General features: G+C 45.4%; 1 protein-coding gene across 4 annotated transcripts in view; it reads right to left on the minus strand.

Moving 5' to 3' along the window:
* Positions 1–12053, minus strand: part of LOC144767674 (putative G-protein coupled receptor 33) — a 499098-nt gene that overhangs the window by 46842 nt on the left and 440203 nt on the right. The window contains exon 1 of one of the 4 annotated variants that reach the window (XM_078651067.1): positions 9374–9524. The exons of the other annotated variants lie outside the window; for them this stretch is intronic. The gene's annotated coding sequence lies outside the window, so the exon portion shown is untranslated. Of the gene's footprint in view, positions 1–9373; positions 9525–12053 lie in introns of those variants that run through there. 4 annotated transcript variants of the gene reach the window in all.

Below are 12053 nucleotides of genomic sequence, written 5' to 3' on the forward strand. Positions count from 1 at the left end.
AGGGGGGCCAGAGGGAGTGTGGAATGTTGGGGAACCAATGGGAAGGGTGTGGGGACAAAGGGTGCTCTCGCGCAGGAGAGATGGATTGTCACCGTCACGCGCTTAGGGCACGAAGGAATTGCAGAACTGGAATACAACAGGGTGGAACGGGTTTGTTCCCATGCATCCACCCATGGATTTTGGCACATTTACAGATTTAACATGACTCCTAGACCTGGGAATGCGTTAAATGACACACCTCCCCAGGGGCGGCATATTGAGGAGAAATGTGTCAATTTCTCTCTGTTTTTCCTCTTTCTATGAGTGCTCCTTTCGGCAGAGAGATGATGTTGCATAACAGCCAGGGCTTCCGAATTTGAACTTTGGGCTCAGGTTCGAGTCACGGTGTAGACTTAACATCCTGTCATTCTGGGCAAATCACTTAAATTCCTCATGCCTACAATATTGAATGTGTCGTTGTGTAATGTAACTGGTGTTCCTTCCTGCACAAAGCAATCTTGCCTATAGCACAGGCACCCTTGCACCATCGAGCAAGGCTGTCTGTGCCAGTGCAAGGAAATGACAGGAATGCACCATATAAAGTTAAATACGGCTCATTCCTGCCCTTTCACACAGCACAGCTCATCAATGGGCTTCTTACAATTTGGTAACAGTTAGAAAGAGCGCACAGCAATTATAGGTAATGTCATATGACAACATGTAATAAGGTGCTCAAGGAGAAAGGGGGCCGGTTACCACAACCCCAAAACAAATCACAAATGCGATTCAAACAGTTATAAAGATCTTCCGATGGGCTTGCTGGGTTGCGCTTTGTAAAAGCTTGATAAATGTGCCCCTTAGGTAATTACAGGACCGATATTATGAGTACCCAAGTAAATGCTACTTCGTGATATCGATGTGGGATGGATAAAAGACTAGGTTTTCCACACAGGCATGCAACCTGTGACTTGCTGCTTTTTATCAATTTAAAGGACAAGTGTAAAGATTGGCCAAACTAATGGTATACTTTTGACTACAAAGGAAGAATACAATTTGGGAAGGGTCTAAAGAAGCGGGTCTTCAGCACACGCTCTAGACAATTAAAATGTCAGTTTGAAGTTGTTTAAAATCCACCATCCTAGGGGTAACACCAGCATTTTTATTTTTATTCCTCATTTAAAAATGTCCAACATTGTTAGAACTAATCTTGATATAAAAATGGCCACTGCAATATTTGCTGAAAATGCAGGGACCTGGAAATGATTTTAATGCAGACCACTGAAGCCCCCTCGGTGCGCGGGTGCCCTACATTGTTCACTTCAAAGTAAGAAAGTAGTATCTACAGTGGCCCAAAAATTTGGGTCCCCCCGGTTAAACTGCCACTTACACTCATGCACCCATACAGCTTCATTAAAAGATCTCCAAAAAAGAGACCCTTTGGGGGAACCACAGGGCATTACAGTGCCGGCCCGATGAGGAACAAAAGTCCAATGTTGAAGCATGACATCTTTCGGGGTGTGTGAGGGCATCAAGATGAGGACACACTGCCCCCCACAATTAGAGTAGCACACAACAAGAGTACCCCTTACTCTCCTTCCTTCTCTCTCTACTTATGAGCGGTGACTCCCTGTTAGTATAAGTGCACACACTTGCCAGTTTCTAAACCATCCATTTTCTACATATTAGTCACCCCTAAGGTAGGCCCAAGGTATCCTTGTGAGCAGGGTTCATTTTATGAGAAAGGTAGGATATGCCCTGATGTGTGTGGCATGTCCTGATTGTGAAATACATCCAATTTAGTTTTTCACTATTGCAAGGCTATCTGTTTCCATAGGACAGAATGGAGAGTTTGTTTATAACATCATATAAACATAACTGACACTGGGAACAAGATAGAAAAATAAAGTTAAAATACCTGAACTTTTAGAAAGTAAACATTTTCTTGCCTAACCTTCCAGTGTGCCTCCTCATGGACACAACAATGTCATCCCTTCTGTCTCTCTGCATCTGGAACTGCTGTTTAAGCTGCTTTAGAAGGAAATTGCAACACTGACTCTAGCGAGTTACGCCGTAACCTGCACCAAAGCCATGGGTACTGCTCGTGAAGAGCACGATGCACCGCCCCAACTTACACTGTTCCCCAATGCCTGCCGACGCTGTGCCGCATCGACTCTGAAGCCGTCAACGAAGCCGCTGCCTGCGCCAGAGCCAAGGGCACCGCTCGTGACACCCATGGCGCACTCTCACAACTCGCACTGCAGCCCGGACTTCACCGATGTGGTGCTCCATCAATGCGGAGCTGATCCTTGACGTGGGCGACTCGTAAATCTAACGATATCGCACAGTCAAAAGGAAGTGACGCATCGCCGCCATCCGTGACGTCACCTCTCCGACACAGTAAGGAACTAATGTCTTACCTCTCCTGCGCTGCAGTAAGGAACAGAGGCATCACCTCCCCTAGAGTCATAAAGTTTTTCAGCTGCACAGCCGGGGCTGCGTGGGAGTCCGTATATCCTCCCAGCCGCAAAAAGGTACGGCATCAGAAAAAACAGGCACAGATGTCGCTGCCTGGATTTTCTTCTACATTCTGCTGCAAAGCCACCGCAATGGCCAAGAACTTGAATTGGCGCCACTTGGCAGGTCATAACTCCCAGCAGAGGAGTCCAGGGGCTGCAGGTGTTTGATTTCTCAACAGGAGGCAAGCTCATATAAGCTCTTGGAGAATCTTCTGAAGCAGGATACAAGGCAAAGTCCAGTCCTTTTTCTCTCCAAGACAGAAGCAGCAAATGCAGGCCAACACAGCAAACCAAAACTGTAAAGAGGCAGTACTCCCCCTGACAGCTCTCCAGCTCTTTCTCGTGGCAGCCTCCTCTTACTGGTCCAATACTTATACCCCATTTCACCTTTGAAGTAGGCATGCTTCAAAAGATAGTCTATGTAGTGCACAGATCCTGACTTGCCCTGTCCTGGCTCCAGACACACTACAATGGGTTGGAGACAGCATTGTGAGAGGACAGCCACATCCCTAATCAGGTGTCAGTGACAACTCCTCCCACTACTGTAGCTCAGTAAGACACATCAGCCTAGTGATGTGCAATCAGGATATGCAGGGCACATCTCAGTTCCTTTGTGTAACTGTCTAGACCAAATGCACAAACAGCCCTACTGTCAGTGGCAACCAGACATGGATTCCACAAGCAGGCAGAGACACAGGATGGTAAACCAATAAAATGTCCACTTTCTAAAAGTGATATTTTAAAACCACCTTCACAGGAAGATGCGTTTTTAGATTCTGATTTCAGGGAACCCAAACTCCAAATCTCTATCTCTTTCTAATCGAAAGTTAAACTTGTAAGATGTTACAAGGCAGCTCCAATGATAACCTATTGGAGAGATAGTCCATACAATAATGAAAAATGAAATTGTCAGTACTTCACTATCAGGACATGTAACACATACAAGCATGTGTCCTACCTTCCACATTCACTGCTCCCTGCCCATGGAGTTACATTGGGCCAACCTTAGGGGTGCCTTAGACGTAATAAAAGGGAAGGTTTGGGCCAGGCAAGGGAGTAACCTTTAAAACTGCACATCCAGACACTGCAGTGACAGGCCTAAGATGTTTGTAAGGATACTCATGGGGGTGGCACAATCAGTGCTGTAAGCCCACTGGTAGCACTAAATTCACAGGCCTCGGGCATACACAGAGCACATTACTAGAGACTTACCTGTAAATCAAATATGTAAATCATGGATAACCAGCCATCAATACAATTTAGTCGGAGAGCATATGCCCTTTAGCACTGATCAGCAGTGGAAAAGCCCGTAGCATTCTAGAGCTAACAAAATAAGGTCAGACTAATTAGGAGGAAGAGGGAAAAATGTTTGGGGATAACCGTGCACAAATGGCCAAGCCCAACAAGAGGTTAACCAGTGCTAGAATGGAAAGGGATAACAACATTATACGGTTTGCCGAGATCCTCGAGAGACATGCATCTGCAGAGGTGAACTGGATTTGGCTTTGGTCAGTACTCCAAAGTAAAAGGTTAGAGTTTATCCAAATGTGGAATTAAATAATTAAGGGTCACAGTTTGAGGAATAGAGTTAAGCAAACACAAGGAAATGATGTACGGAGTGCTGAATCCTTTCGAACACTCACCCCCAGTCACAGATCTTGGTTGAATCCATCATCATTGTTTAGCTCACTACGCAACCCTGGTTCAGAGACTGTTATGTGCAATCCATATAGATCCTGTGCCTCATGGAAACAGCCCAGCTCGAACTGCCAGCCATGTCTACCCAGGAATGGAAACAAGCATCCTGGGACCGGTTTCGGGGAAACACCACTCATTATCAAGTCTAGCTTGAATCCAGTGGTAAAGTAAGCAAGTCACCCACGCCTAGGCATACCCTGCCAACGTAGGGTGAACAAAGCAAACACAAGGAGATGATGGACGGAGTGTTGAAACCTTTCAAACAATCACCAGCAGTCACAGATCTGGGTTAAATACATCATCACTCTTTCGCTCACTATGCCACCCCACTTCAGACACTGATATATGCAAATCAGTATTGACCCTGTGCTTCATGGGGACAGTCCAGCCCAAACTTCCAGCCATGTCTACTTTGGACCAGAAACAAGCATTCTGGGACTGGTTTCGAGGTAACAACCTTCATCAGGCAGAGTAGCTTCAATCCAGTGGCAAAGTGAGCAAGGGAACTGTGTCTGGGCAATTCCTGCCAACTTAGGGCGAACAAAGCAAACACTAGGAGATGATGGATGGAGGGCTGAAACTTTTCAAACATTCAACCCCAGTCACAGATCTGGATTACTTTCATCATCATTCTTTAGCTCACCTCGTCACCTCAGTTCAGACACAGCATTATGCAAATTAGTCTTGACCCTGTGCCTCATGAGAACAGACGAGTCCGAACTGCCAACCATGTCTTCCCTGGACCATAAACAAGCATCCTGGAACCGGTTTCGGGGTAACAACCCTCCTTAGCCAGGATAGCTTAAATCCAGTGGCAAATTGAGCAATGGACCCACCTCTAGGCATACCCTGCCAACTTAGGGGGAACAAAGCAAACACAAAGAGATGATGGACGGAGTGCTGAAAATTTTCAAACACTGATCTGCAGTTACAGATCTGGGTTGAATCCATCATCAATTTTTAGTGCTCAATCTTTAGCTCACTACACAAGAGGACTCACGCATACCGGTTCTGCACTACTCGCGCATACCCGTCCTGCTCCAGAGAGCATACTGAAAAGCCGCACATCACGCTTTGAAGGTCCTGCTGCCGGTGACTGCTACCCCTTGGTGTCCCCCTTAGCATTCCGGGGGTCGCCTGAAGGCTGGGGGTAGCGGCGGAGAAGCCTGTGATGGCGCGAACCTCCTGTGTGGCCTGGTGCGCTGTTTTGGCTTCTGAGACGAGGTGAGGCGGTGAGCGGTTCCTGCTGGGCACGGTACGCCGTGAAACCAACTGGGCTGTGCTCCGACACTGCAGCTGCAGCCGGTGCTCGCACGGTGGGTGTGCTCCTGTGTGCGAGCTCGATAGACTCTTCCAGGCTGTTGTGAGCCTAAATCGTGATGGATTGTGGTCCCTATAGTTTCTCCCTCCACCACACTAACTGGCTTCCTGTTTGCGGGGTGCAACCTGCTACAGAGGGGTCCAGCGTGTCCAGCCGCAGCCACAACCAGCCGCCTGTGCAGATCGGGGTGAGACGAGCAGAGCCAGAACCAGAGTTTTGACCCGGCGTCCTGAGGAACGGATCAAGGTGCTGGGGTTGCTGCGGTGGAGCTGAGGGGGTTGAGCAGGGTCAAGCCACGCAGGTCAGTGCAGCGGCGGCAGTTCTTCCTGCACCCCGCTTCCCCGCTCTCAGTTCCTCAGGTGCTCTCAGTATCTCAGGTGCGTTCACCATCTCCTCTTCCTCCCTCACGCCCACGCACCGTGGTGGTTGAGCGGTATACAGCGGCGCAGAGCAGGGATTAGAGCCCCGCTCCTACAGACGACCCCAGGCAGACCCGGACTGGAATGGACCAGACTCCATCAGAAGGGGGATAACTCCTTCCACACCGCCTTCAACACACGAGAGATGCCCAGTTGGGTGGCAACGAGGGAAAAGGTTGTCTTCCATTGCCTTTGAACCCATCCATGTGAAGACTGTTGGGCAGCAAGGAGTGCGAAGTGGCCCAGCTCACCTAGCTCTGCTCACCTATCAGCAAAGAGGAGAGAGGAAGGCCTTGCAAAATGCCTTAATCACCACTAGCGCCTCTGGTGGCAGTAAGTGCCTTCCACTACCACTACCACGTTATACAGACGGGCTGCTTACAACTACAGCTAGTTTGCCACCCTCACTGGCGTAAGCAATCGCTGGACAGTGCGGAGAGGGGTTGCTGATAGGGAGAGCGCAAGCTCCAAGTCGCTAATTTGAAAGCACTACCTCGCGGGAGATTTATGGAGGGTCACTATGCCACGTAGGAAACTTCCCCGGAGAGAGGGTACCACCCTTTGAGCTGTCTCCCTGGTGGGTGCTCTACAAAAGTCGCCGTCACTGCAAGACAAAGTGTTATACCCAGGTGGCCAACTGTCACAAGCACGGATTAATGAGTTTTTCAGTAAACCCGCTCCTCAAACTGGCTCTGCCACTATCACGACATCGCAGTGCAATGTGGAAGTCCAGGACCATGACCAGCTCTCTTCCCACAGTCCTGGGCATATTAAAAGATCACTTTCGGAGAGTCCTCGCTTATTCTCACCTGAAGCTCAGGTTCCTCCCATGGGCGCTGGAAACCTTTCTGCACAAGACCCTGGCTTAGACTTTACAAAAACTATTGTAACAACTACTGTAGCCAAATTACAAGTTGAAGCCCAAGTCCATGACAGCATCTTGTCCACCTCTTTAAATCTTCAAGAAAGCAGCAGAGACCCAGCAGCACCTCATTCATCATCAAAGCCTGCACCGCGATGCAACCCGGGTGCACATCAAATTGAGCCCAGTGACTCCTCATCTTTAAGGATGCGCCCAAAGTATGAAAGTCCCTTGTCATCTAAAAACCTATCCGATCGATTTTTGGCTTCCTTAGAAGCCTGAATCGAGGATTTCCTAGCCCAGAGCTTTCCCAACTCTGTGTCGCGACACAGTACTGTGTCGCCTGCCATGTGTAGGTGTGACGCACGATGTTGACCAGATGCGGAAATATTCACTTTTTTGCGCAGGACTGCATGTCAGTGATGCAGGACTGTACGTGGAGGAAAGAGAGGGAGATCTTTATGTGAGCGTGTGGGCGTGGCCTCGTTACCTTTGCAGCACGTGTCTAATGCGCAGTCAGTCCTCAAAGCCGCCTCTGCTCCACATTCCATGTGCTCGGTACGGCGCAGTTTTGATAGGCGAGGCAGCCCGGGTGTTCCCGCAGCCATGTGGTAAAAACAATGTCGCCAATTATTTAATTTTACTCTGAACATTTGAATAAAATGCGAGGTGCATCAACAAGTGGTCAGCAAGGGCAGCATTGAACAATAATCCGTATAGCTTCAGCAATATTTGTAAATCTATAAATCAGACGATCAACATTATTATCAGCTGATTCATCAAGCCGAAATCGGCTCGCAAAGGGCCAGATTCTGAGAATCTGGCCCTTTGCAAGCGCTATTTTTGCATTTGGGATTCATCATCCCAAATGCAAAAATCGGTAATAGCGATTTCGCTATTTTGCGAGGAATTACATTTAAGGAATCTCTATTTGAGATTCCTTAAATGCAATTCATCATCCATTTAAAAATTGCGAATTCGCAATTTCGGCCTGCTATTTACCGTGAGGTCAAACCTCGTGGTAAATAGCGAAAACTTAGAAAAATGCTTTTAAAAGCATTTTTCTAAGTTGCATGTTGCACACACACATGTCCTTTGGACATGTGTGTGCGCAACACCTGTTTCAATTTGCATTTAAGGGGTGCTACAGGGTGTCCGTTGGACACCCCTGGCACCCTTTAAATCGCTATCTAATTTGGGATTAGCAAATTGCTAATCGCAAATAAGGAATACTCCCCATTCATTCCTATGGGCCTTTTGGCCCATAGGAATGAATGGGGAGTTATTCCTTATTTGCGATTAGCAATTTGCTAATCGCAAATAAGGAATGTGTAGGAATCGCATTTCTTTATGCAATTTCTACATGAATCCCGTTTTGCAAGTCCTTAATAGCGATTCGTTATGAATCGCTATTAGGGGCTCGCAAAACGGGAGAATGATGAATCAGGCTGATGGAACTTTGACAAATGCACTTTTGTGCAGTTTTCTAAGTTTTCAAAAATTACCATCAACTTTGAATTGATGGTAATTTACGATTGCCATTTGCAAAATCGATATTTCCTTTTTCATCATGCATTGCATTTAGAGAATCACAATTTGCGTTTCCCTAAATGCATTGGCAATTTAAGTAATAGCAAATTTTGCGATTACTTAAATTGCGATTTTTCATTTGGGTTGATGCATCCCAAATGCAAAAATACCGGTCGCAACAGGGCAGATTCTGGGAATCTTGCGCTTTGCGACCAATATTTAGAATGATGCATGTGGCCCAATGTCTCCGCTCTTTCCTTCCTTGCACACCTCTCAATACCTTTCCCTCTTCCTTACTTCAAAGCCTTTGTTTTTCCTGTGTCCCCTCATTGCACAAATTTCAATACCTACCTTCCCTATTAAATCTCTGGTCTCCGCTACTTTGTTTCTTCTCTCGCGCCTTAGCAAGGCACCAAAAGCATCTTTTCACTCTCGCTCTGTGTCAGCGTGTCCTCTCCTTCATTACTCCACTCTATACACCTTTTTTTCTTCCTTCTAGCTCACATTATGTTTTTTTTATTTTCTCTCTCTATATGTGCACCTTTTTAAACACACCTCTCTCTGATCTTTGCAGCCTTATCATATAATTTCTCTTCCCTTTCGTTGCACACCTCTGTATACCCTTCCTATTTTCATCTCTTTTCCCTGTCGCATTTCTTCACTCTTTCTTTCTTTGTATATCCCTTCATACATCTCCTTTCTTCCCCGCTCTGACGCGTTGCTTACTTTGCTCTCTTATCTTCTTAGCAGCCCTTACCTTTCATTCTTGTGCCAATGTTTTCACGCGCTTCTCTTTCTCTCCTTTGCACTGTTCTCTGTACTATCACTCTTCACTCTCTACAGACATTTTGCTCATGTTTCTACACTATCACCGCTTTCATCATCCCAGCTCTCTTCACTTTCTTTTCGCTCTTTCCTTATATGCACACCTGTCTCTAGCCTCTCCTGTCGTTCACGCCCACTCTCTGTTGCTTCTTCTCTTCCCAGCCTTCTTTTCACCCTTCTGTATACCCTGCCCCTCCTTTCCTTCCCACACTCTCTCACTCACCTTTGCTTGAGCCTTGGGCAGTGCTCTGGAGCCCACAGTGACCCTCCCTTTGTTCTGTACTCGGGGTCTGAGTAAGTGATGCCCTCGGGGCTGATAACATGTCAGAGTTTGTAGCAAAGTAGAGCTACAATATAGAATCCACCAAAGGGGATGTTGCAGCGAGATTGCCACAATGATTGTCACTCCCCTAGCTCCCCTTGTTTCTGTGAAAAGCCAACGGAAATGACTTTCATTTTTCTTTTTATTTTTAACTCTAACTCGTGATAAATATTTCAACAGAGCATTTTGCATCTTTCGGATTAGGAGATGTTCTCTTGGCGGTAGAGGAAGACATGACCGCGTAACAACACTCATGGTAAAACGATAATGCAGCGTACCCTCAGCTACTTTAATCAGCGCCTCTTAGCGTTCTTGCGACTAACATGAGGCTAAGACCAATAGGCCACTATACTTAAGGCATGTGTAGATATAGTTGGCAAAAACATACTAGCGCCCACTATAAGTATCTCTACAAAGTGGTTCTTTTAACCCCGAGCAAGACCATACATTAGCACCTTTACTCTCCATTATTTACTGCCTTCCTAGGTCAAGATGTATTGGTAGAGGGAAAATGTCACTTAACCAATCGTGATCAAAAAATGTAAAGCATTAAGAAAAAAGTGTATGTGTGCAATTTTGTATATTATTTCGTCTCATTACAGATTATGAAGGAGAATTTCCTAACTACATAATCAAACAAAGTGTGTCTATACCTGAAAAACTACTACACTAATTGTGTGAGTACCAATTTTTTATGTTTGTTAGTCCTGACGAAAGCTCCATAGACCCATCCAGGCCCAAGGAGCTGAAACATGTCGACGTATTCCTCTAATTATACTACTAGACTCAGTAACTTGGTCTAAAGGCGTATTACTCATTTTTAACGTGGTGGTTAAAACAACCTTTATTAAAGAACTTCTGGGTCGTTTACCATTTTTAACGATTCTTTCCTTTTTTGCACAATTTAATTTACACCTTTTTTCACTCAATTTCTCTGGACGCTGCACCCTAGACCAGAGGCGCCTCGGGTGAGGCTGGCAAATTCACCACTTCGGAGTAGCCAATGATAACTGCCACAACTCTAATGTGGGGCGGATGAACCAGATATACCGCACCTCTTTCCAACTATAACATAGAGTTTTTTGAGGCTACTCTGATCTTTATTCCTTGTGCCAATGGTCATAAGGTGTAACTAGTGTCCGTTTCCTTAACTGATGAATATAGAACTGACTACGGGGAATGAAACGGAGATTCTGATCCCTTATCCCTCCTTTTGATTAATTACGGTAGAGGAAGACAAGCATCAACTCCCTAACAGTAAAACGTGATACAATGTATATAGTGCATGCTCTTGCCACTCTCGTTTTATGTTTTATTGGTTACTGTTTTTTCCTTATTTAGCTTTATTGTGAACATTTATGTATTATTTTTATTGTGATGTATTTTTTTATCTGAGTGCACCACTTGATGTTGCTTATTAAAAATTATGTGATTTTAATAATAACTTTTTGTATTAGTGATCTTCTCCTCCACATATATTAGTCCTTGTGTATGTATCCTAATTGCCTAGGAATTGTTGCATATATATAGTGCATGCTTTCCATCACAATAAAACAAGCACCGGCAAATGCAATAGGGCTAGCCAGCATTTTCAGTTATCATCACAACCCATAATTTTGTCATTGCTTATTTATCATTGAGAACAAACACCACAACCAGTCCTAGGGCACAGAAAGGCTTTGAGAATTAGTAACTACCTCCTTTGAGGTGTTGCTAACTGATCAATGGTTTGCAGCGGCAGTTGCATTCTCAAACCCTTGATAGGTAGCGTTGCGACTCACAATTAGGACGGAACATCCCTTTTAAACTATTTATTGGTGAGAATAATGTTTCCATTTCTGACCTTCTGGGCTGCATATCCCCAAGGGAATCTTTTTATTGCTTTGAACATTATCTCTCTGCACATGTTTTAAAAATGTTCTGTAATTGTGATCGATTCAAATTTACAAATAAATTATAAATGTATTGCATCATATAGAATGTGGGAGGCACCAATAAGTGTGTGGAAATGGCATCCCCGACCAATACACACCCCAAAAGTGCAGAAGGGCAAAGTTCAAGTGGAGGTAAAGGATTTTCAGCTAACATATAGTCCAGAAGCACTTGAGAGTAGCATTCAAGAGGATGGACAGGATGTCCAACTAATGCATTGTCCTGAAGCACTGGAGAGCAGCATTCAGGAAGAGGTACAAGAGCTTCAGCCAACACACAGTCCAGAAGTGCCGTAGAGTCACATTCAAGAAAAGGTAAAGGATGCCCAGCTAATACTTAGTCCAGAAGTGTGTGAAAGGAGCTTTCAAGAAGAGGTACATAATGTCCAGCTAATATGCAGTCCAGAAGTGCTGGAAAGAGATATTCAAGAGACATTCAAAAAGAGGATTAGACTATCCAGCCAGTACACAGTTCGGAAGTGCAGGAGACCAGCATTAAAGAGGTGGTGCAGGATTTCCAACTAATACACTGTCCAGACGTGAATTAGAAAAGTACTCAAGAGAAGGTACAAGAAGTCCAGCTAGTTCACAGACCAGATTTGTGGGAGAGCAGCATTCAAGAAGAGGTACAGGATGTCCAGCTAATAAAT

The sequence above is a fragment of the Lissotriton helveticus genome, chromosome 7, assembly GCF_964261635.1.
Source record: "Lissotriton helveticus chromosome 7, aLisHel1.1, whole genome shotgun sequence".
Lineage (NCBI taxonomy): Eukaryota > Metazoa > Chordata > Amphibia > Caudata > Salamandridae > Lissotriton > Lissotriton helveticus.